At 40.7% G+C, this 21,737-nt stretch overlaps 1 protein-coding gene across 3 annotated transcripts in view; it reads right to left on the minus strand.

Annotated features, from left to right (window-relative positions):
• The window catches only part of LOC145276871 (SPRY domain-containing protein 3-like), a 333,878-nt gene extending 322,618 nt beyond the window's left edge, over positions 1-11,260 (minus strand). For 2 of the 3 annotated variants that reach the window (XM_080128276.1, XM_080128278.1), the window contains exon 1: positions 10,568-10,925. The gene's annotated coding sequence lies outside the window, so the exon portion shown is untranslated. Of the gene's footprint in view, positions 1-10,567; positions 10,926-11,120 lie in introns of those variants that run through there. The other variant, XM_080128277.1, reaches the window with a different exon arrangement.
• Between the last annotated feature and the right edge of the window lie 10,477 nt (positions 11,261-21,737).

The following is a 21,737-nucleotide window of genomic DNA, read 5'->3' on the forward strand; positions in this document are numbered from 1 at the left end:
TTGTGTGCCTGTGAACTTTGTTTTTTTGGCAAGGAATGCCAGTTTTAGTCCAACCACGGATGTCCATATTCATATTTGTCCAAACAAAACGTTCCCCTATTAATTTCACAGTGGCACGTTTTCCTGGATGGGACATGTAAAATGTTTTTGACTCCTAATGGGGGTAGTTATTTATTTGCCGCCCACCTCGGCAAAATGTGGCACAAGGCCGGAAAGTGGGGATCCAGCAGGCTCTCCTAAAGGAGGGGCACTCCTGCAATTGTAAAAATTGCCTGAGTAACCCTGTAGGCATTCCCCGGTAGGGGCGCCTCAGGCAGTAAGCAATTAACTTACTCCAGTGGCAAGGCCTGGGAGGGTGGACCTCCTAGGTATTACCCAGGCGGCGTACCTCAGTCCAAAAGGTGCTGGGTCAGTTCCTGGCCCTTCACCTGTTGGGCTGAGTGTTAAGTGACGAATCCTTGACGAGTACTACTACCCTGTCTCCCTGCAGCCGAAGCTGCTAGGAGACCTTCCCCATCAGACGAACTAATGGGGGTATGAGACGAATGGATTCGACAATCATTTTTATAACCAATGGCTGTGCTAAACAACCAACGAAAACGTCCCAAAATTATTATAAAAATTGTTGAATTTTGGATTCAGTTCACCTTTACTACGTCACGGACCGCATTTAATTCTTGGTCGCCATCTTGGTTACTGATCTGAACTACGCCGCCATCTTTGTTCAACGCAATGTCTCAAAACTTAACAGGTTATGGGCCCAGCCACCATCTTTTCTTTGACGGATCGGAATCTAAATTTGAATTGTGGCAGGTAAAATTTCTGGGATATCTAAGGATTTGAAAACTACACAAAGTCATATAATCTCCAACAGAGAATACAAAAACGACCCCGAATTTCTCAAAAAGAACGCAACTGTTTTTGCAGAACTGATTCAATGTTTAGACAATAGAAGTCTCTCTGATTATAAGAGACGCATTGGATGATGGGAGGAAAGCATTGAACATATTAAGAGAACATTATTTATCAAAAGGGAAACCGAAAATAATATCGCTATATACAGAATTAACGTCTCTGAAACGTAACGAGGATAAAACGATTACCGACTATGTTATAAGGGCTGAAACAACCGCCAATGCCTTAAAACTCTCAGGTGAAATAATAAGCGATAGCTTGTTGATATCAATGGACCTCAAGGGACTTCCAGCCGATTTTAAACCATTTACAACTGTTATAACTCAAAAAGACAAACCCATAAATTTCAACGAATTTAAAGTAGCATTGTGCAGTTACGAAGAGACTAATCGTATGCTCATAGACAATAACACCTCCAGCAATATTATGAAGTTCAAAAATGCTTCTCGAAAGCAGACACCACCAAATTACGCACCTCGCTGCAACGTATTCTCCAAAAGTAATTTTCCCAAGAAAAAAAATAAAATTATCTGCTATAATTGTGGACGACCCAACCACAAAAGTTTCCAATGTCGATATAAACGCTCTAAAATGGACCCATAAAAAACATTGAGAACTTTGAGGAAGAACATACATTTCTATTCACAATACCACAAATGGTAAAAATCTCCTTGTAGACTGTGGTGCTACAGCGCACGTTATCACCAAGGAATCTGATTTTATTCATTTTGATTCAAACTTTAATCCTCAAAGTCATTTTGTCGAACTTGCCGACGGTAGTCAAATAAATGATATAGTCTTGAAAAGAGGCGATGCTAAAATATACCTAAAAAATAATAAAGGCGAAATTCTAAAAAATGCTCTGTTCATACCTACATTTAAGCAAGACATATTTTCCGTGCAGCCTGCAATTAAACAAGGCGCGAATATACAATTTGGCCAAAATACATCAAAATTGATATACCCCAATGGAGCTGTATTTGACATTAAAGAAAATGGCTGACTATATTATTTAAAAAGTATGGTTCCCTCAAAAACTGCTTGTCACGACTTGGAAACCTGGCATAAAATTCTAGGACACTGCAATACAGCTGATATTAAAAAATTACCAAATGTAGTCGAAGGCATGAAAATAATACCTTCAGACGATCTCCCAAATTGTGATGTGTGTGCACAGGGGAAAATGACAAAAGATATAAGCCAAACGCCAAACAAAAAAGCTACGGAAATTCTCTCACTTGTGCATTGTGACTTAGCAGGTCCAATCAGCCCGGTGGGGAGAAACAATCTAAGGTACGTTTTGAACTTTATTGATGATTTTTTTCGGTTTAATTATGGTTTATTTTCTAAAAAACAAATCCGACACTATCCTCGTCACTAAGAAATATTTAGCTGATGTTGCCCCGTACGGTTCAGTAAAATGTATTCGCTCAGACAATGGGACTGAATTTACTAGTAAAGACTTTGAACTTCTATTAATTAACCACCGTATTAAACACGAGAAATCGGCGCCGTATTACCCTTTCCAAAATGGCACCGCTGAAAGGGCATGGCGAACCCTTTTTGCAATAACAAGATGCCTACTTATCAAATCGAAATTAGCACATAGTTTATGGACATACGCAGCAGCATACATCAGAAATAGATTGTTCAATAAGAGGCTAGGAAAAACGCTGTATGAAGCGTTTTGTGGTGTAAAACCTAAAATGAACAGAATGCATCTATTTGGTTCTGATTGTTTTGCATTTATAGAAAGCACCAGTAAACTAAATACTAAAAGCGAAAAAGGTACTTTCGTAGGTTACAATAAAAATAGCCTGGCATACTTAATCTACTTCGCAGCTCAAAATGCCATAAAAAGGGTTAGATGTGTAAAATTCAACGATACATTAAATTTTTAAAATGGCAATCCAGTGGATGAAAAACGTGAAATATTACCTAGCATCTTAATCGATCACAATGAAAATATTAATAACGACGACAATTACAGTACTTTTGACGAAAATAGTAACCAGACACGTCGATACCCAATAAGGGAGCGAAAAAGGCCAGACTTCTTAAAAATTGAAAAGATACAAGATTATGCCGTGGATTACTGTTATTCATTGAACAGCGCACCGGAAAGTTATAATGAGGCGATTAATTCACAAAATCACCAAGAATGGGAACAAGCTATGGTATCCGAATTGAAAGCTTTATCTGAAAATAACACATACGCAATAGTGGCAAAACCAACAGATAAAAATATAATTTCTTCACGCTGGGTTTTTTCCCAAAAAAATCACAGCTTCTGGCAGTGAAACTTTTAAAGCAAGATTTGCCGCAAAAGGTTTTTCACAAATTTCTGGAGTGGAATATTTTGCAACATTTTCACCAACGACAAATTTAACGACAATTAGAATTTTATTACAACTTGCCACTCAATACAATTCAAAAATATATCAAATGGATGTAAAAAATGCTTATTTAAATGCTCCGATTGACTGTGAAATCTACATTTACTCTCCAGAGGGATTTAAAACGAAAAATAAAAATTGGGTGTGGAAATTAAATAAATTGTTATATGGACTAAAACAAAGTGCACACAATTGGAATTTAACACTCCATAATTATTTAATAGAACAGGAATTCAAACAATGTCCCATAGACGCATGCATGTATACCAAACATGTGGGTAATAAATTGTTGATTTTGGTATTTTGGGTTGACGATATATTACTCGCCTCAAACTGTGACAACACTTTAAGAGATGTTAAAAATGAATTAAATAAAAAATTTAAAATGGCCGATCTTGGACGGCTGTCATGGTTCCTTGGTATAAAATTTACCTGTGAAAATGAAACTATAACTATGAACCAATTACGATACATTGAAAAAATTCTGCTCAAGTGCGGAATGCAAGATTGTAAGCCACGTTCAACTCCCATCGAAATGGACATAAATAAAAATATAAGGACCGAAACAAAATTCATAGATAACCAAATATACAGGGAAATGGTAGGGAGCCTCATCTACTTGATGACCGCAACAAGGCCTGACATATGTTACTGTAACAATGCTATCTCAAAACTTATTGAAACCGACAATTAAAGACCTTAATCGTGCAAAACAAATCCTTCGTTACCTAAAAGGAACCAAGGAACAATCTTTAAGATTTAAAAAAATCTACATATCCTCTAAATTTAGAAGGCTTTTTGGATTCAGATTGGGCTAACTCTGAGGATAGAAAGAGTATAGCGGGGTATTGTTTTAGACTGTCAAAGACTGGACCTATGATCTCTCAGAAAACTAAAAGGCAACAAATTGTTGCCCTTTCTACTTGTGAAGCAGAATATGTGGCTCTTACTCATTCCGCACAGGAGGCAATTTATCTGAACACCCTTCTAAAATCTATTTTAAAACCAGATCTAAGTAAAAAAACCTATAGTAATTCATTGTGAGAATCAGAGCAGTATCTTATTAGCAAATAATTCTATGATTCATCAAAGGCCGAAGCATATTGATATCAGATATCATTTTATAAGGGATGAAATAAGGAAAAAAATCTATTACTCTTACTTATGTGACGTCTGATAATAATATAGCCGACATTTTCACTAAACCTATAAAAAGAATAAAATTAAGACATTTTATAACCAAACTTTTTGGAATCTAATCATGAATAAATCTCCTTTCAGAAACCCAAAAGGAGAAGCATGAACAGTCAAAATCACACAAAAAAAAAAAAAAATTGTAAATTGTCCCGGGCACAAAACGTTGTGCCCGGGACAATTTACAATTTTTTTTTTTTTTGCGACCATTTCTACCTTACTAACCAAATTAACCAACTAATACCTAAGATAATGTTTCCAGTTTTTGTTTTTAAAAAAAAAAAAGGCCACTTGTTAAAACCCTTTTGTAAACTTCCTATTTGTCAAATAGTTATTTTTGTATTTCTTTTTTTTTTTGGCAAACATTTGTTAAAACAAAACAAAAAGTGTATATTTGTGAATTTTTGTGCATATGTTTATATGTATTTGAAAATTATTCTATTTGTATGTTTATATATATTTGAAAAGTGTTTATTTTATATGTATTCAAAAAATAAATGGCTTCTTTTTGCACACATTATACTAATATATTAATAATTCTGTTTGACCAATGAGAATAAAGACAAATTCCCCCAAAACCAGAAGAAGAAAAAAAAAAATTATTTTATTGGTTTATTTTTCTTTGTTCATTTATTTAAAAAAATCTTTTTTTTTCTTTCCTTTTTCTCAAGTGAAACCAAAATTGAATCCGAAAGGATTTTTCCATTATATCAAAAATGGGGGTGTGTAAAATGTTTTTGACTTGTGATGGGGGGGTATGAGACGAATGGATTCGCCAATCATTTTTATAACCAACGGCTGTGCTAAACAACCAATGAAAACGTCGCAAAATTATTATAAAAATTGTTGAATTTTGGATTCAATCAGTTCCGCTGTGTTTACTACGTCACGGACCGCATTTAATTCTTGGCCGCCATCTTGGTAACTGATCTGAACTATGCCGACATCTTTGTTCAACACAATGTCCCAAAACTTAACATGTTGGAAAACTTGTCATCTGAGGCTGGGTGAAATATAAGGGCGTGGGTGTTTTTGTGAAACATCGCAATAGAAAGTTGTTTTTCCAAACGGTATTGGCATTTCTTTTAGCTTCAGTGAAGTTTTGTCCATTATAGCTGGGAGCGTTGTATCAGCTAATTGCTCTTGTGCTATTAATTCCATACTTAGTGGAGTGGAATTTAAAGAAGCAATTGTTGCGTGAGATAAAGTGCCAGCTACAACATTTTCTTGTCCTTTTACGTAACATTTAACGGTAGAATATTCAGCTATATAGTCAAGATTTTGAAGTTCTCGTGGACCATATTTGTTGACATGTGTGTGTAAAGCAAATGTTAGGGGTTTATGATCCGTATAAATGGAAAATTTTCTGCCTTCGAGGAGATGTTTAAAGTGCTTAATTGCAAGATAAATTGCAATTAACTCTCTCGAGAAAGTACTATACGTACTGCGCTTTGTTTAACTTGGCAGAGAAGAATGAAATAGGGGTTATTTTTTTATCAGAAATTTGGTGAATGACAGCTCCTACTGCTATTTCCGATGCATCCATCATAAGTGTAAGTTTTGTTGTATCGCTATCTTGGATATATGTAAGTTTGGTGAAGTTTGCCAAAGCAGTTTTTGATTGTTCGAAGGCCTGTAGTGCAGGTCCTTCCAAAACTATCTGTTGGTTTTTGGTTTGTTTTTTTAACAAGTCCGTTAAAGGTACGAGTGACGCGGAACAGTTAAGCAAAAAGCGTCCGTAATAGTTAATTACGCCTACAAAACGGCGTACTTGTCTGACAGATGTCGGTAGAGGGAAATTTGAAATGGCACTTACTTTTTCAGGCAAAGGAGAGATTCCATCCTTGTCAATTAAATGTCCGAGAAATTGAACTTCCTGGTGGCCAAAAACACATTTATCGGTGTTTAGTTTCAGACCGAAATGTGACAGTCTTTCGAAAGTTTGTTCCAGGTGTAGCCGGTGTTCTTCGAGGTTTCTGCTGGTGATTAAAACGTCGTCCACATATGCAACTATGAACGGCAGACCTCTGAATCAGACGTCAATCAAACGTTGGAAGGTTTGACAGGCGTTTCTCAGCCCGAAAGGCATCCTTAGGAACTCGTAAAGGCCAAATGGTGTGGTTAGTGCAGTTTTATGAATGTCTTCTGCTGCGACTGGAATTTGAAAATATGCCTTTACGAGGTCCAGTTTGGAGAAAATTGTGGCGCCTTGGAGTCCATTGGCAAAGTCATGGATATGGGAGATAGGATATCTATCCGGAACTGTTTTCGCGTTTAAGCATCTAAAATCTCTGCACGGGCGCCATGTGGTGTTGTCAGCTTTCTGCTCCATGTGGAGTGGTGATGACCAAGCACTTTTCGGGAGCCGTATTATCCCCATGTGGAGTAGGTTTTGAAACTCAGATTTTGCCAATTTGCATTTATCTGGTTTCAAGCATCTGGGGGTTGAATAGACGGGCGGTCCTGTGGTCTTAATATAGTGCTTAGCGGTATGCTTGATGGGGTCCGTGTTTTTAAACGGCTAGGAAAGTTGAGGAAATTTTTGGAGTAACCGGCGGACATGTAAATCTTTGGGTAGGGCAGCGCTTATTCCGGTGATTAAAAATTTCAAGGTAATTCCTCTCACCAAAATCTTCGTTTCATTGTCTGTCGACAGACAGGTTGAAATGGGCTAAAAAGTCTGCCCCCAAAATTGGAGTGGTCACGCTGGCTATGGTGAAATTCTAGAAAAAATTCCTTCGCATTCCAAGGTTTAAATTTAAAGTTTTTTCGCCAAAAGTGGGTATTTTTGTACTGTTGGCAGCTTGTAGGCTGAAAAATTGAGTCCCTGTTGGGTGGCCATGCGGTGTCAGTATGACACTGATTTCCGCTCTGGTATCTATTAAAAAGTTATATCCGTGGATTTTTTCATGGATATAAAACAGACAACCTTTTTTTTGTGCTCTAGCTACAGTCGTCGTCGTTATTGGCTGGAAGGTTTGTTTCCCTGTGCTGGTTTTTTGAACGCACAGGGTGTAGTGCATTTTCTCATGTCAACGCCGAATCTCCTGTGGTAGAAGCAAACATCTTATTTATCTCGTGACGTGGACCGGTTCCTGCTTAAACTTCTTCGCCTTTAACTTCGTCGCGTGTGTAATTTCTGGGATAATGTCGACGCGTTTGAAGTACGTCGGCTAGCTTCTTTGAAAGCTTTTCAACCGTAGATTTTAATTCAGCTAATTCCTCGTCTCGGTTTTGGTCAGATTGCTGTTGGTAGGCGTATACTTGTCGGCTCCGGGAACTTTCATGAATTATGTCGGCGAGCTTTTCTGTCGCCGTCTCCTCCAACATCGGAGCGAGGATTTGCTTGGTAGTTGGGGGTAATTTACCCAACCAGAGACTCCTCATGATACTGTCCGACATTTTGTTGTCTCTCAGCAAGGTTTTCATATGGTGAAGTAGTTGAGAAGGCGTACGGTCTCCTAACTCAACTTGCGTGAATAAGTTATGAAGCATAGCTTCATTGGAAACACCGGTTCGTTGTAGGATTGCTTGCTTCAGCGTGTCGTACGGTCTTTCCTCAGGTACATTTTCGAGAAAATCTGTGACTTCCTCAACCACCTCCAACGGCAGTTTTTCCACTAGGTAACAATAACCCACTCGTTGTGATGTTACCTGTTTAGCGTCAAATATGGCCTGTAATTGGACGAACTATATTTTTGTATTTGTCGGGTTGAAGGGTGGAATATTTAACGTCATGGTTTCGTTGTAGAAGTCCATTTGTTGAAGTTCCATTTTTTTTCTTTTGTTTTGTTTCTTTAGAGAAGAATTATTTTTTGTGCGTACCGTGGATTTGTGTGGAAGAGTTTAGTTTACACCGCGTGTTTCGTTCAAACTTATTCACCTCATTTTAAAATAACAGGGTCACCATCGTTTGCTGCGGGCCAGGATATAATAATCCTAACTCGCTACAAAAGAAAATAATGAAAATGAATGGAAAGAAGGAAACAAAACTCAATTGCTGAATAAAATAAACATGTCGTTTATTTTCTGTCGAAAATAAAGGGTTTAGGTGGAACAAGTGTTCATTCAGTCGTTGATGACTACATGCGTGGAAAAGAAAGGAATGAAGTAGAGGAACGAGAAATGGCAGTCCCACATGTAGAAAGAGAAAGAGAGTGTTGGCCTCAGCAACGCCGTGCGTGCATAATAGCAGTCGTCCACGTGGAAAAGTCTTCAAGCCAAGAGCTGTGGATGCGAACTTGTCTGGTTGACGAACCAAGGTAAAAGGGAAGAAAGAGGAAGTTGAATGTTTGTTGTTGACTTTTATACCGGGGTCAGTGTTCTGACTGCGCATGTCTAGATTTCCTTTCAGGGGAAGTAACGTTTCCCATGTGTGCGTACATGTGTGTATGCACATGAATGTGAGTGTATATATGCGAACGTGAATATATGTACGTGTCTGTGCGTATGCGCACGTGTGTGTGTGTGTGTGTATGTGACGAAAAAAAACATGTCCGAACACTTGTTTTAATGTCCTCTTTCTGCCCTCAGCTAGTAAAGAAAAGGTCCTTCTAGACTGAGGCAATTTAAATTTTTTGTTCCAATCCAAAAGGGGAGGGAGGGGGTTACCACATTCAAAACCAACATTGCGTTTCGGCCGCGACAAACGGACTGTGCTGAAATAATAACTTTGTTATGTAGAAACAGACACTTATTCACGTGTACACGCACTAAACATTGTGCGGGGGAGGGGGGTAAGTATTCTGTACTTTCACCTAAACATTAAATAAACAAACTCGCAAATTTTTCACGAAAAACACCCGTCAGGCTGAAACCACTGTCACTAATTTTCCCCACTCTTTATTTGTGCCACAATCCAAGCGTAGATTCCATGAGCACATGAGCAGAGATTCTTTCTTAGAAGTGCACAATGCACGACTGTGGAACTCTCTTCCGATTGCCTGTTTCCCACCTGACTACAACTTGGATGTCTTCAAGTCCAACATAAACAAATTCCTGACAAACCGCCCCCTTAAGGAAGACACTTTGTTGAATCTCCAATGCTGACGATTACTACGATACTATCCCATTGATTACTGTCCACGCAATAACCCTTATCCCTGAGTGGCTTCCGGGTCTTGATAAGTGGTGACCTCCATGTAAAAAAAACAAACAAAAAAAAACGATACCGTGAAAATTGAACTTAACTTCAAAATACTATTTAAAAAATAGCACGGTCCGTATCTGCATAAGTATCCTCTCTATCCTCGTGGGGAAGCAAGTAAATAGTAACACTAGTATTAATAAAGAAAACACTACAGTAATTTCATGTCTATCACTTAACAAGCATTCTAAATGATAGGAAATCAATTAATAAAACAAGGATGCATCTGCACTTATGTTACCGTGTTGTTGTTTTTTTATATGGTATTTTGGTACTCATGCACTTATTGATCCGTGCTGAAATAATGTTATTATTTAAAAAGCTATTCTTAACATGGGGAGGGAAGGGTGTTTTTGTACGTATTCTGTACGAATTGAACAAAAAAATAAAATAATTAAACTTGGAAATACGATTTAAAAAATAGCGCCGATCAGTAAGTGTATTAGCACCGGTATTTTCAAGTTAAATTCAAGTTTCACTATCTTGTTTTATTAATTGTACAGAGTAGTTACAAACCATCCCCCTCCCCATGTTAAGAATGGCTTTCTAAACGTTATTATTTTCAGCACGGTAACATAAGTGCATAAAAAATTCAAAACACCCAAAACTCACACGAACATGTTGATCGAGGTATGTTTCTGTTGTTAACTGAGCAACAGCTCAATGAAAATGAATTAAAAAGTTAAAGAATTGAAAAATAAATTTCAAGGACAACACGAAAAAGACGATGAAATTGAATAAACAATATTTTAATATTGTAAAACTACGAAATAAAGTGCAAAGATATCCATGTTTTTGCGTAATGCGTAAAGTTATTCTTTTAAACTTTATTTTAAACTAATTAATTTAAATTAATTTAAACTAATAAACTTAGTTTTAACAAAAGTTCAAGAGAAAGCTTCCAAAATCTGCTTACCTGATTTTACAAAAATATTCCAACAGATCATAATTCTAATTTGTAATTATGAATAACCATGAAAAGACTCGACATCTTGCATATTCACCGTGTTTGCCTTCTTTGCTTATCTCCTCTTTGTTGAAATCGACACTCACACGTTTTGCGAAAATGGGTTAAGATTTCAACAATTCGGTTTTACTATTTTTTTTTTTTTTTTTTTTCAAACAAAACTTAGAATTCTATCATCGGTTTGTTTAATAAAATATTCAGCGCTTCTTCGGAATAAGAGCGGAAATTAATTTTACAATTTTCCATTAAAAAGCAATGTTATCTACTTAAATTTTATGTCAAATTCGGAGCGCTGTTTTACAATCGTTCACCGTGCAGAGGGAGACAACCCTCTTTTACTAAGAAATTCGTTCATTATTTTTTTTTTTTCATCTCATAATTTAGGACGTTGGATGCTACAATATTTTTATTAAATCAAAACATTGAAAAAAGAAAGCTGCGACGAATTTTTTTTTAATATAAGTTGATAACATTATTAATACTATAAGAAAATCTTTCCTACCTTCAATGACCTCGGGTTTTGAGAGATGGATGCGAAAGCGTCTTTCCCTTTGTGATTGTTTTTTATACTAATGGATAAATCATGTGACCCTAGACCTTCTATAAAATTGTATGGGTTGACTAGCTTGTGTGTTAATTTTTACCCCCACTCCTGAGTCTACGCTGCGATTATTTTGTAAGTCTGTTATCTCCTCTCTGTCTTTTTCCTCTTCTTCCTCTTCACTGAGCCGGATTTTTTTTCTACACAATTTTTTTCCCCCCTCCTACTGTTTTTACTGTTATTTATAACAGTTTTGTGAACTTTTTTTAACCGTTTTTTAAACGGTTCGGCTATGGCCGCTTCTGCGAGCCAGACGCCTGTTATCGTCAATATGGAGACGGAGAACGGCGCAGCTGTAAACCCGTGGACCAAACCCCCGAAAGTCGACATTGACATAGACCAGTTCATAGAGAAGGCAAAACAATGCCTAGACAAAGTCACCAACACCGGACTTATAGTCGACATACCGAAACTCGAAGAGATCAACAAGAGATGCCTTACACTATTCGTCGTGGATAGAAAGTCCAAAAAAGTAATACGAGCCTCAGTCGACATCATCCTAAACCTACTAGCTAACGCAGGATTGAGACCCTTACGCGTCATCAAATGTAAGGGGTACAACACGTGGAGCGCTCTCTTCAACACCGCGCAGGAGTGCCTCACTATTTCCCAAAAGGGAATCATCACCCAACAACATATCCTCAGAACAGAGTACATGGGCAAGAGACGCACCACAGTCTCAGTTTTCCACGTCCCGCACCACATTGACGGCGAACAACTTGGTGCCTTCTTCTTAAAATTCGGGGAGATGGTCCACGTGGAAGTGGATGAGTTCCACGGAGTATGGAGCTTTGACATACTCCTCAATAAAGAGGATTTTATGAGTATACCATTCTTCTTAGAGGTTGGCGAAGAAAGACTACCGATAATAGTGGCCGGCAGACGCCCCACATGTTGGAACTGCGGGGAAATCGGACACCTAACATCCGAGTGTCCACTTAAAAAACCCCCACCAAACCAAAAGAAAACTACAGGCCAGCACTTAGGAACCAGCATGCCAAGTAATCCCAAACAGCCAGCTGATGAAGCAACCAACGACATCCTGAAAGGAGAACCCTGGCAGATCGCTCCCGGCAAAAAAACCCCTGGACGCATCTCCCTCGACCAGATGAGGGAGGAAGCCATGCTGCAGAAAGACCCTGGTAGGGAAAAGTACCTCGAAATCATAAACTTAAAAAAAAAACTGAACCTTCAAAAAAAACAAATACCTCAATCCCCATGTAAATCACCTCCACCCAAAAACTTGAAGCTAATCACTAGTTCCCCCTCTACATCCAAAACTCCTTCCCCGTTCAAAATGCCTCCTCCAGTCACATCTCCCGTCCCTCCAAAAACACCCAAACTAATACCACTAAGCCCCATTAAGAAAAACAAATCCTCCATTCCTGTCCTAGCTACCTCTAAGTCCCCTCACAATACCCCTCCCACTTCACCTGATAAAACCTCGACTAACCCTATTAACATGGACACCACCCCCGCAATTGATATAAAGAAAAAAACCCTCTACCTCCCTGGAAAAGATATCTGTATATTAAATGCTGCTGCATTGAACAACAACAAAAATTTTAAAGGTGCTGACCTCAGCAAGTTAATCGATTTCAGGGAGATAGGGGGAAAGCTAATAGACACCCCCACCAATTTCCCCAATGCAAAACGGATTTTGACCGTTATTAGGAAGAAAGAAGAAGCCAAGGACCTATGGCAAATGCTGGAGGAGGCAAACAAGACCTTCAATCTTTCCCCTCCCATAGTAATATTCAAAGACTCTGACATAAAAAGCCTAAAAAAATGTTGTGTTGGGAGGGTCCCGGTAAAAATTCACCCCTCCCTGTATAGGATAGCAAAATTAACCTATCCTTTGCATGTCGGTGGTATCTCTCGTGACGGCCTCATCGATACTACGATGGGTACTTATTCCCTCACGAGAGCCATCGGCATGCTCACGACCGCGATGTTCGTTCCTGGTTCCCAACCCTAAGGCACCACCATGGATCTCAAGCTTGCTAGTTTAAATGTCCGAGGGCTAAGGGCCGACTCGCGCAAATGGCGCTTGAGTTTGGACCTGCAGCACCTCGGAGTGGATATCTGTTGTGTGCAGGAAACCCACCTTATTCCTGGTGACCATTTGGGTGCACTGTCTAAGACCTTTGAGGCTTACTCAGCGCACTATAATTCTCGCTCGAGAGGGGTTTCCTGGCTAGTTAAAAGGTCTCTAGATGCGTCGTGTGACCCGTGTTACTTGGATCCGGAGGGAAGACTATGTGTTTTGGATGCTACCATAAAGGGTAGGGCATTACGTCTTATTGGGGTTTATGCGCCCAATAGCCATTCTGAGCTGGCTGGGTTTTTTCGGCGGATCGAGCAGTTCATAGATGTTTCCAGAACGGTTATCTTAGCGGGAGACTGGAACGCCGTCCTGGATCCCGAGTTAGATCGATTTGGGTTAACATCTAGGGGAACTAACAGAGATCGGGATGCTGTTTTATTTCGTGAATTTGTGGACAAGTTTGATCTTATCGACAAATTCCGAAATGAAAAGCCCCGTGACTTAGTGTGGACTTGGACAGGTAGAGGCGGCTCCGATTCGATACAGCTCTCGAGCTATATCGACCGGTTCTTAGTTAGGCGAGTCGACGTAGGAGTATTGAATTGTCCAAGTTTCCACAATATAGTTTACTCGGATCACAGACTTGTTCGTGTACGGGTAAACTTAGATAGACCTAAGCCTAGATTAGCCGGTTACTGGAAGCTCAACACGTCGTTGTTCGATGTGAAGGGCTTCCGTGACGGGCTATTACTAACCCTACAGCGGGAATTGACGGGGGCAATTATTGGGAATAGGTGGTGGGTAAAAGTTAAGGAAGCCATTAGGTCCTTTGCTGCTGACTTTAGCAAAAGACTCAAACTAGATTCTAGGGCAGCTAAAGTGACACTAGAGTCTAGACTAGATCGGGCGGTGGAGGAGGGGGATAGTGCTAGCGTTAATATAATTAGGGCTCGGCTTGCCTCCCTTGCTGAAAAGGAGCACCAAGCCTTAGCGATTAGGGCTAGGTTAAAAAGAATGCCCCAGGAAGCAACAAACATGGCCGCTGAACTGCGTGCAGAGGAGCTTAGGCAAGCGGCTGATAGGCACATCGCTCGTGTCACATTGCCGGACGGGCGTACCGTGACCACAAACCAGGGTGTGCTGGAGGCGTTTAGATCCCATTTCCAGGAGCTTTTTTCCATGGAACCCGGTCTGTCATTAGAACAGTTTGACACCTATTTGGCTGACTTTTCTCGTCTTTCGACGACCGAAGCGGCTAGGTGCGAAGGTGGCATAACGGAGGATGAAGTCATTGAAGCCTTAAAGCGGGTCGGCCTTAATAAGTCACCGGGGATCGATGGTCTTCCCTACGAAGTGTATTTGAGGTTGTCGCACATCTTCGTCCCCTTACTGACGGTTTTGTTTAACTCATGGTTTAGGAACGGCTCAATCCCCAAGTACTTTACCATGGGTGTGATAAAGCTTGTTCGTAAAAGCAAAGATGGAGGGGATGGGTTAGGTAATTTCAGGCCCTTAACGATGCTTAACGCTGAGTTAAAGATTTTGGCCAAGATTCTCGCAAATCGTCTGCAGCTTGTCCTGGCTCGTCTTATTAGCCCCGAGCAAACGTGTGCCGTGAAGGGCAGGACAATCCAGGATAACTTGCACTCGATACGCCTGATGATAGAAAAAGTCGACACTGAGGCCGCGCTGATCAATTTAGATCAGTCCAAAGCCTTCGATAGGGTTGACCATCGGTACTTGGGGGCTGTTTTATCGGCGGCCGGTTTTGGCCCGCAATTTCGCTCTTGGGTTCATCTTCTCTATGCTAACCCCGCGGTGATGGTAGAAGTAAATGGGAAGAGGTCGAGACCCTTCAGTTTGTCACGTTCCATTCGTCAAGGGTGCCCGTTATCACCCATGCTATATGTGCTTGCGATCGAGCCATTTTTGCGCAGGCTAAGGGTGAATCCGGTCCTACGCGGAATCACTCTGCCAGGTGTGGATGCCCAGGCGAAGTACTCCGCCTATGCCGACGACGTAACTGTGCTTGTAACGAGCAGTGCTGAGATTAGTGTCGTCGGTGTAGAAATCAGATTGTATGAAACGGTAACAGGGGCCAAAATTAACTGCGACAAGTCTTCGGGTTTGCGCATTGGTGCCTGGAGGGGTATGCCCCTTCAGGGGCCCTTTAGTTGGAGCGATGGGCCTTGCAAGATACTCGGCGTCTGGTTTGGTCCTGACCTCCAGCTGGAGAAAAATTGGTCGGAGGTTCTGAAAGCGGTACGGTCTGCAGCTTCACGGTGGATCAGTAGAAACCTTTCATTAAAGGGGCGAGCGGAGGTGTGTAATACCCACATCTATCCAATCGCTATTTATCGTCTATCAGTGCTTCCAATCCCGTCAGACACACTGCTATATTTGCAGAGGGCTCTTTTCAACTTCTTATGGCTTGGAAGGGCCCCTAAGGTCTGTCGCGATGTCTGCTACCTACATCCTTCTGAAGGCGGTCTAGGTATGCCAAACGTGGAGATTCGGCTATACACGCTACGGCTCTACTACTTAGATCGAATGTGCACACAAGATAGGGAAAACGGTGGCCTCTGGATGGAGGACACTAAGAAAGCCTTCCCGGCTTTGAGAGGGGTGCACTACTCCGAGGGGGAGGCACACAGGTTGCCCCGAGGTGAATGCCCCTTCTATCGCGAGTGCCGGCGCGCACTGAAGTCCCTCTTAAGAGTGAAGGAAAGCCTCTCTAACACTCTGCTGTTGTCCCGAAAGGCATTATATCGGGTTTTAGTGAGGGGATCCGTAACGGATGTCATCGGTGGGAGGCTCCCTTTGACGAAGGAGCAGCTCCGCTCAATCTGGCCTTGGGCGCCTGGGTCAGGATGCCTCACTAACGACGAGGCTTCCTTGACCTGGCTGGTAATTCGGGATGCTCTCTGGGTCGGTAAGAGACTCCACTCAGCTGGCTTGGTGGACTCGCCTATTTGTAAACGGTGCGGCGATGAGGACGAGACTTTATGTCACGCCTTCGTTTATTGTCGCATCGTGACGCCGCTGATTGAGTTTGTTACAGGTCTCATGGTCCGCATACTAAACGCATCCTCATTAACTTTGGCTCCTATTAATGTCTGTAGCAATTGGGCTCCGACAACGGATAGGCTCAGAAAAGATTTGTGTTTGACCTTGCTAGCTGTGATGAGAGGTGTTATCTGGAACACACGTATGAAAGTGGTCTATGGATCTGAGGACTTTGCTCCCCTCGACCTTATACGACTCTTCCGTCATTATTTGAAGGATCGTATCAAGGCCGAGAGAGTTAGACTCTCTCCGTCAGACTTTGTTGAAAGGTGGGTGTCAGTTGCGCGTGTGTGTCAGGTGAGAGAAGCAAGTCTTGACTGGTTCTTGGATGTTCCTTAGGAAAAAGAATTTTGGGTGACAGGAACGAACGTCAGCCCTGACTCGTTTTTAGTCCAGAGTAGGTCACGATATAGGCAAGAGTAGGACCATTATTTAGGCTTCTTTGTTCATAACCTAGCTAGTGTGTGATAGCGATCATTAGGTCCCTTTTAAGTTTGTCCCTTTTTTTTTTTTTTTTTTTTTTTTTTTTAACCCCACTCCCCTCCCCAATTAGGTGACAGGTCGCTTGATTCGCCAGAGATGCGGGTTCCCTTTCGAAGTTTTCGTAAGAGGTGTTTTAAATAAAGCGTTCGGACCCGCATCACCCTTTCGACTGGCGAATCGGTGTATCTGCCATAGTTTAACAACGGGGGGGTCTTTTGTTACTAACATTGTAAATATTTCATTTATATTTTGTATATAAAATTTTTATCTTCCCAAACCCCCCTTTCTTAAGGGTTTTAATTAGGTTATCATGGTATGATGTTCTTATGGTGATTGATGAAGGATGTATACGCTGATGGATGTATAGTATGAATGTGGTATTATGGTGTAAGTAGAGTGAAAGTAGGAACTAGTTAGGTTAGATTAGTTAGCACTAGTCAGAGAAGACCGTCCTTTCCCCTCCCCCATCTTCGGCCTTGTGCCAAATTTTTCTGAATTTTTATTTGTAAATTTTCTGAAAATAAATACCTAATTTTTTACCCCCATCTTTACAATCGGTTCACACCGTGTCTGAAGTTGTTCCTTTTCTTCTCTTTCCTTTTCTTTTCTTCTTCTCTTATTTACTATTGGGACACCGTCTTGGTAGTTCCTTTGTTTTTTCTTTCTCAATCAATTATTGTATTGATAAAGAATTATTACGGGACCACAAGGACTAATACCTGAGGTCGCAACCGACGGCATCTGTTGCAAGAGGTAAGACGTTCTTTTTCTCTTTCTCTCTCAGCCAGTTGTCATTGATGTGTTAGGATAAATTTCTTAGCCTCAGACCTTGGTCCTTGATTATACCTTTTTTATAGCATCCTATTAAGAATTCGCTATTCAGTTTTCTTAGGTTTTCCCAAACCAGAGGAGGTGGCCATGGACGTTGTGACCTTTGTGGGGAGAAAACGTCGCATTTTCAAGCAGTTAACAGCAGTTGTAGAGGTCTTGCCAGGAGTAGCCCCCCAACTACCTATTCTAATTGATTGCGAATTGAATCTGTCTCACAAAGTACCAGACCTTCCTCTGGTTTGGGAAAACCTAAGAAAACTGAATTATACCTTTGCTGCAGAGATAGAGAGTGGCAGTGTACAATTGTGGGGTCTCATGGGAATTGATTTGATTCAATATATGCGTCCCATGAAGATAACACGATGCATGAATGGTGCGGCTTGGCAGACATCCGCTGGCATTATCCCCATAGGAAATACAAAACATTTTTTGCATGAGAACCAAATCAGTGAAATTGCTGTAACTCCGGGAGCCTTGAGCTATGAAATTGACAGGCAGTACTATTGTAACGATTCTTTGGTTAATAGTATTGTGAATCCTGTTCCGACCTATGTTAATCCATTTGCCGACATTGCAACAGCTACTGTTTTTTATATTAAAATGAATTCCTTACAAGTTGAACAATCATCACGGTCATCCTTATTGGAAGATCAGAGAGTCACTCGTACGATGATAGACTTAACACTAGAAAATCTTAGTGGACTTGAACCTCTTGAGAGAGATGTATTAGAACTTCATAAACGAGACATTCTCCAGTGGCTCCAAGAGTTATTGCATATTGACAAGAAAATAATGAAGGAGACACCATCGGTTGAGATGAGGAGCTGTTTGACAGACAGTTTCACTTACAAAACCAGGGTGAATAAATCATTGTCGCAGTTAGATGCTTCCTTACCGGTTCCAGAGATCCATTCCCCTTTACTAACCTCAACTCCTCCCACTCTACCTTCCCCAGCTCAATCTGGCATTGAATTAGCGAAGCCTAAAATAACATGTCCAACATTTACTGGCGTTGATAAAACCAATAAATTTGCCCTGCAGGATTTCCTAACCCGTTTTGAGTTTTGCACATCTGGAGTGAGCTCAAAGAAGGAAAAACTCATATGCCTTAAGGCATATGTGATAGGTCGGCCATTTCATCTGATCCATCACCTGTCAGAAAATGACCATAATTATGATGTGGCCATAAATATTTTAAAAGAGGAATACTGGGACAGAGAAGCCATTAGGGAAGAAATTTTTAAAAGAATAGTGCAGTCTACACCTAAGGTGGACAAGTCTTACGAACAACTAAAGGAATATCTTTCCCAGGTTCAGTATGAACTTGGTGAGTTAGATTCAGACTATGGTTATGATTTTTTAGTTGAGGACTCCGGAAGTGGATGTCTGGTGGCTCATATCCTATTTGATAAAATCCCTGATGAGTCACAGCTGTCCTTGGGAGAAGGTATTAGGTTATCGTTACGATCCTCTTACTGATACCATCAATATTGCTTCCTATAATTGTAACCCTGAGGCAGCAACTAAAAGGCATATACTGTCTGAAGCATCAAGGATATTCGATCCCCTCTCATTATGTTTGCCGGTATCTATACAGGCACGTACTCTTGTTAGTGAGTTGTGGAAATTAGGTTTTGAGTGGGATGAAATTGTGCCAAGTGAACTTCAATCCAAATGGGCAGTCATCGCTCATGAATTGTCAGAACTTGGTTCTGTTACCTTCCCTAGAAAAACCCTTGACGAAGGGAGGGAAGCTGAATTATTTCTGTTTTGTGATGCATCCAAAAGGGCATATGGATTTGCAGCATATGCAGTCCAGGGGAAGGTTTCATCTCTGGTTTTTTCCAAGGCAAAGGTGGCGCCTCTTAAATCGAAGAGTTTACCAACTCTGGAGCTTTTATCGGCCTTCTTGGCCATCAAGTGCCTTCCGACTTTGTTGAAGGCCTATTCTAATGTAAGTTTCAAAAAGGTATTTCTTGCAGTTGATTCACAAATAGTATTATCCTGGTTGGTCACAAGGCGGACTAATAGCAAGAATGTTTTTGCCATGAATAGATTGAAGGACATTAGTCAATGGGAGGCTGAATTGATGTCTAAATTTGGTGTGGCCATTCAGTTTAAATATGTGCCTACTGCACAGAATCCCGCTGACCTTATCACCAGGGGTATTCCTACCTCTAAACTGAGGGCCAATTTGGAATATTGGGTTTCTGGACCGTCTTGGCTAAGAGACCAACCGATTTCTTGGCCTGAAAATCCTTTGAGTTGTTTGAGCCCAGAAAGCAAAAAGATTGTATCTTCGATGGTTTGTGCTGTTTCGCACAGCCAGGAGGAGCCAGTTGTGCAATATGATAGATATTCTTCATTGTCTAAACTATTAAATGTCACCACATGTGTGTTCAAGTTTATTAATAGGTTGAGGAAAAGAGACTCCGACTTTGGTAAGATGGCTCGGACACACTTGATTAAAGTAATGCAGAAACAATCCTTCTGGGAGGAATTAGAATACTTACAAAATCCTTCAGGTAGGTCAATACCACCGAGAGTGGGAAGTCTAAACCTTTTTTTGGATAAGGAAGGATTAATTCGATCCAAGGGAAGAATTGGGAAGGTCTCTGTATATGAATACGAAATAGTTAATCCCTTGCTTATTGCTAAGGATCACCATCTTACTAATCTCATAATATTGGACTGTCACCACCAGTGTAAGCATCTGGGTGTTCCTGCTACCTTGAATAAGGTCAGGTTATCTGGGTACTGGATACCCCAGGGTAGGCAGGCGGTAAAGAGAATTTTATCAGGATGCTCCTTGTGCCAGAAATTTAACTCTATTCCATTTACCTACCCCAAAATGACTGATTTACCTAAACATCGGGTGAATATGATAAGACCATTTTTGCACACAGGAGTAGACTATACGGGTCATCTGTGGGTTCTGAGAGGTGGGGAGAGGGTGAAGATGTATATCCTGGTCTTTACTTGTTTGGAGGTACGGTCAGTTCATCTAGAACTGATTGAGGATATGTCTGTTCACTCATTCCTAATGGCCTTGATTCGATTTTCAAATATTTATGGGATTCCTTCGCATATTTATAGTGACAATGCTAAGTTATTTGTGGCTGGATGTGACATGATTCATGAGGTGATTGCTTCCAGTGAATTCAGGGAGAAATTGGGGACATGCCAAATCAAGCATGTTAAGATCCCTGTACACTCTCCTTGGTATGGAGGTGTATGGGAAAGACTGATTAAAACCATCAAGTCTTGCTTGTATAAATTAATTGGACGAGCTAGTCATGATTATTTCGATCTCCTGACAATTATTTCTGATGTACAAAATGCCATAAATGACCGTCCCTTGACTTACAGAAGTTCATCTGACTCAAGTTTGGAAATAATAAGTCCAAATCACTTTTTACGCCCTGTAGTAAACCCTCGTTTGATTTTGAGAATGGATGGGGAGGGTATTTATCAACTAGAACCTCCCTCTCGGAAACAACTCTTAGAGTCCTTAAATTGCAGGAATGATGCATTAAAAAGATTTAAGAAAATTTGGTACGAAGATTATCTGCTTAGTATAAGAGAGCATGCTCAAAGACAACAAGGAGGGACTTCACCAGTTGTTTGTGTGGGAGATGTAGTCACAATCAAACTCCCTAACAAACCTCGACCATTTTGGGCATTGGGTAGGGTCACACGTCTATTTACAGGAGATGACGGATTGGTGAGATCTGCTCAGATAAAACGAGGAGATGGCTCCTTGCAAGTTCATTCCCTGAAGCACCTCTATCCCTTGGAGTCGTCTATTCAAGAACCCATTGATGGACTTGATTCCTTGATGGGGAATGCTGATGACAATCTGAATGGCTGTACATCTGTACTTGAAGACCCTATTGAAGAAGGCACAGAGCTTGGTTGGATTTGCCCTGATTGTAGTGAACCAGACAATGGCAGTGCCATGATATGTTGTGACTGCTGTGATGACTGGTACCATTTTTCCTGTGTTGGTCTATATCGACCTCCACCAGAAGAGGAGAGTTGGCGGTGTGGAAGTTGCCTCAACCAGGATCCTTCATTATCCCATGATATGA

This window comes from Euprymna scolopes, chromosome 5, assembly GCF_053919585.1.
Source record: "Euprymna scolopes isolate OS-2025 chromosome 5, ASM5391958v1, whole genome shotgun sequence".
Classification (NCBI taxonomy): Eukaryota; Metazoa; Mollusca; class Cephalopoda; order Sepiida; family Sepiolidae; genus Euprymna; species Euprymna scolopes.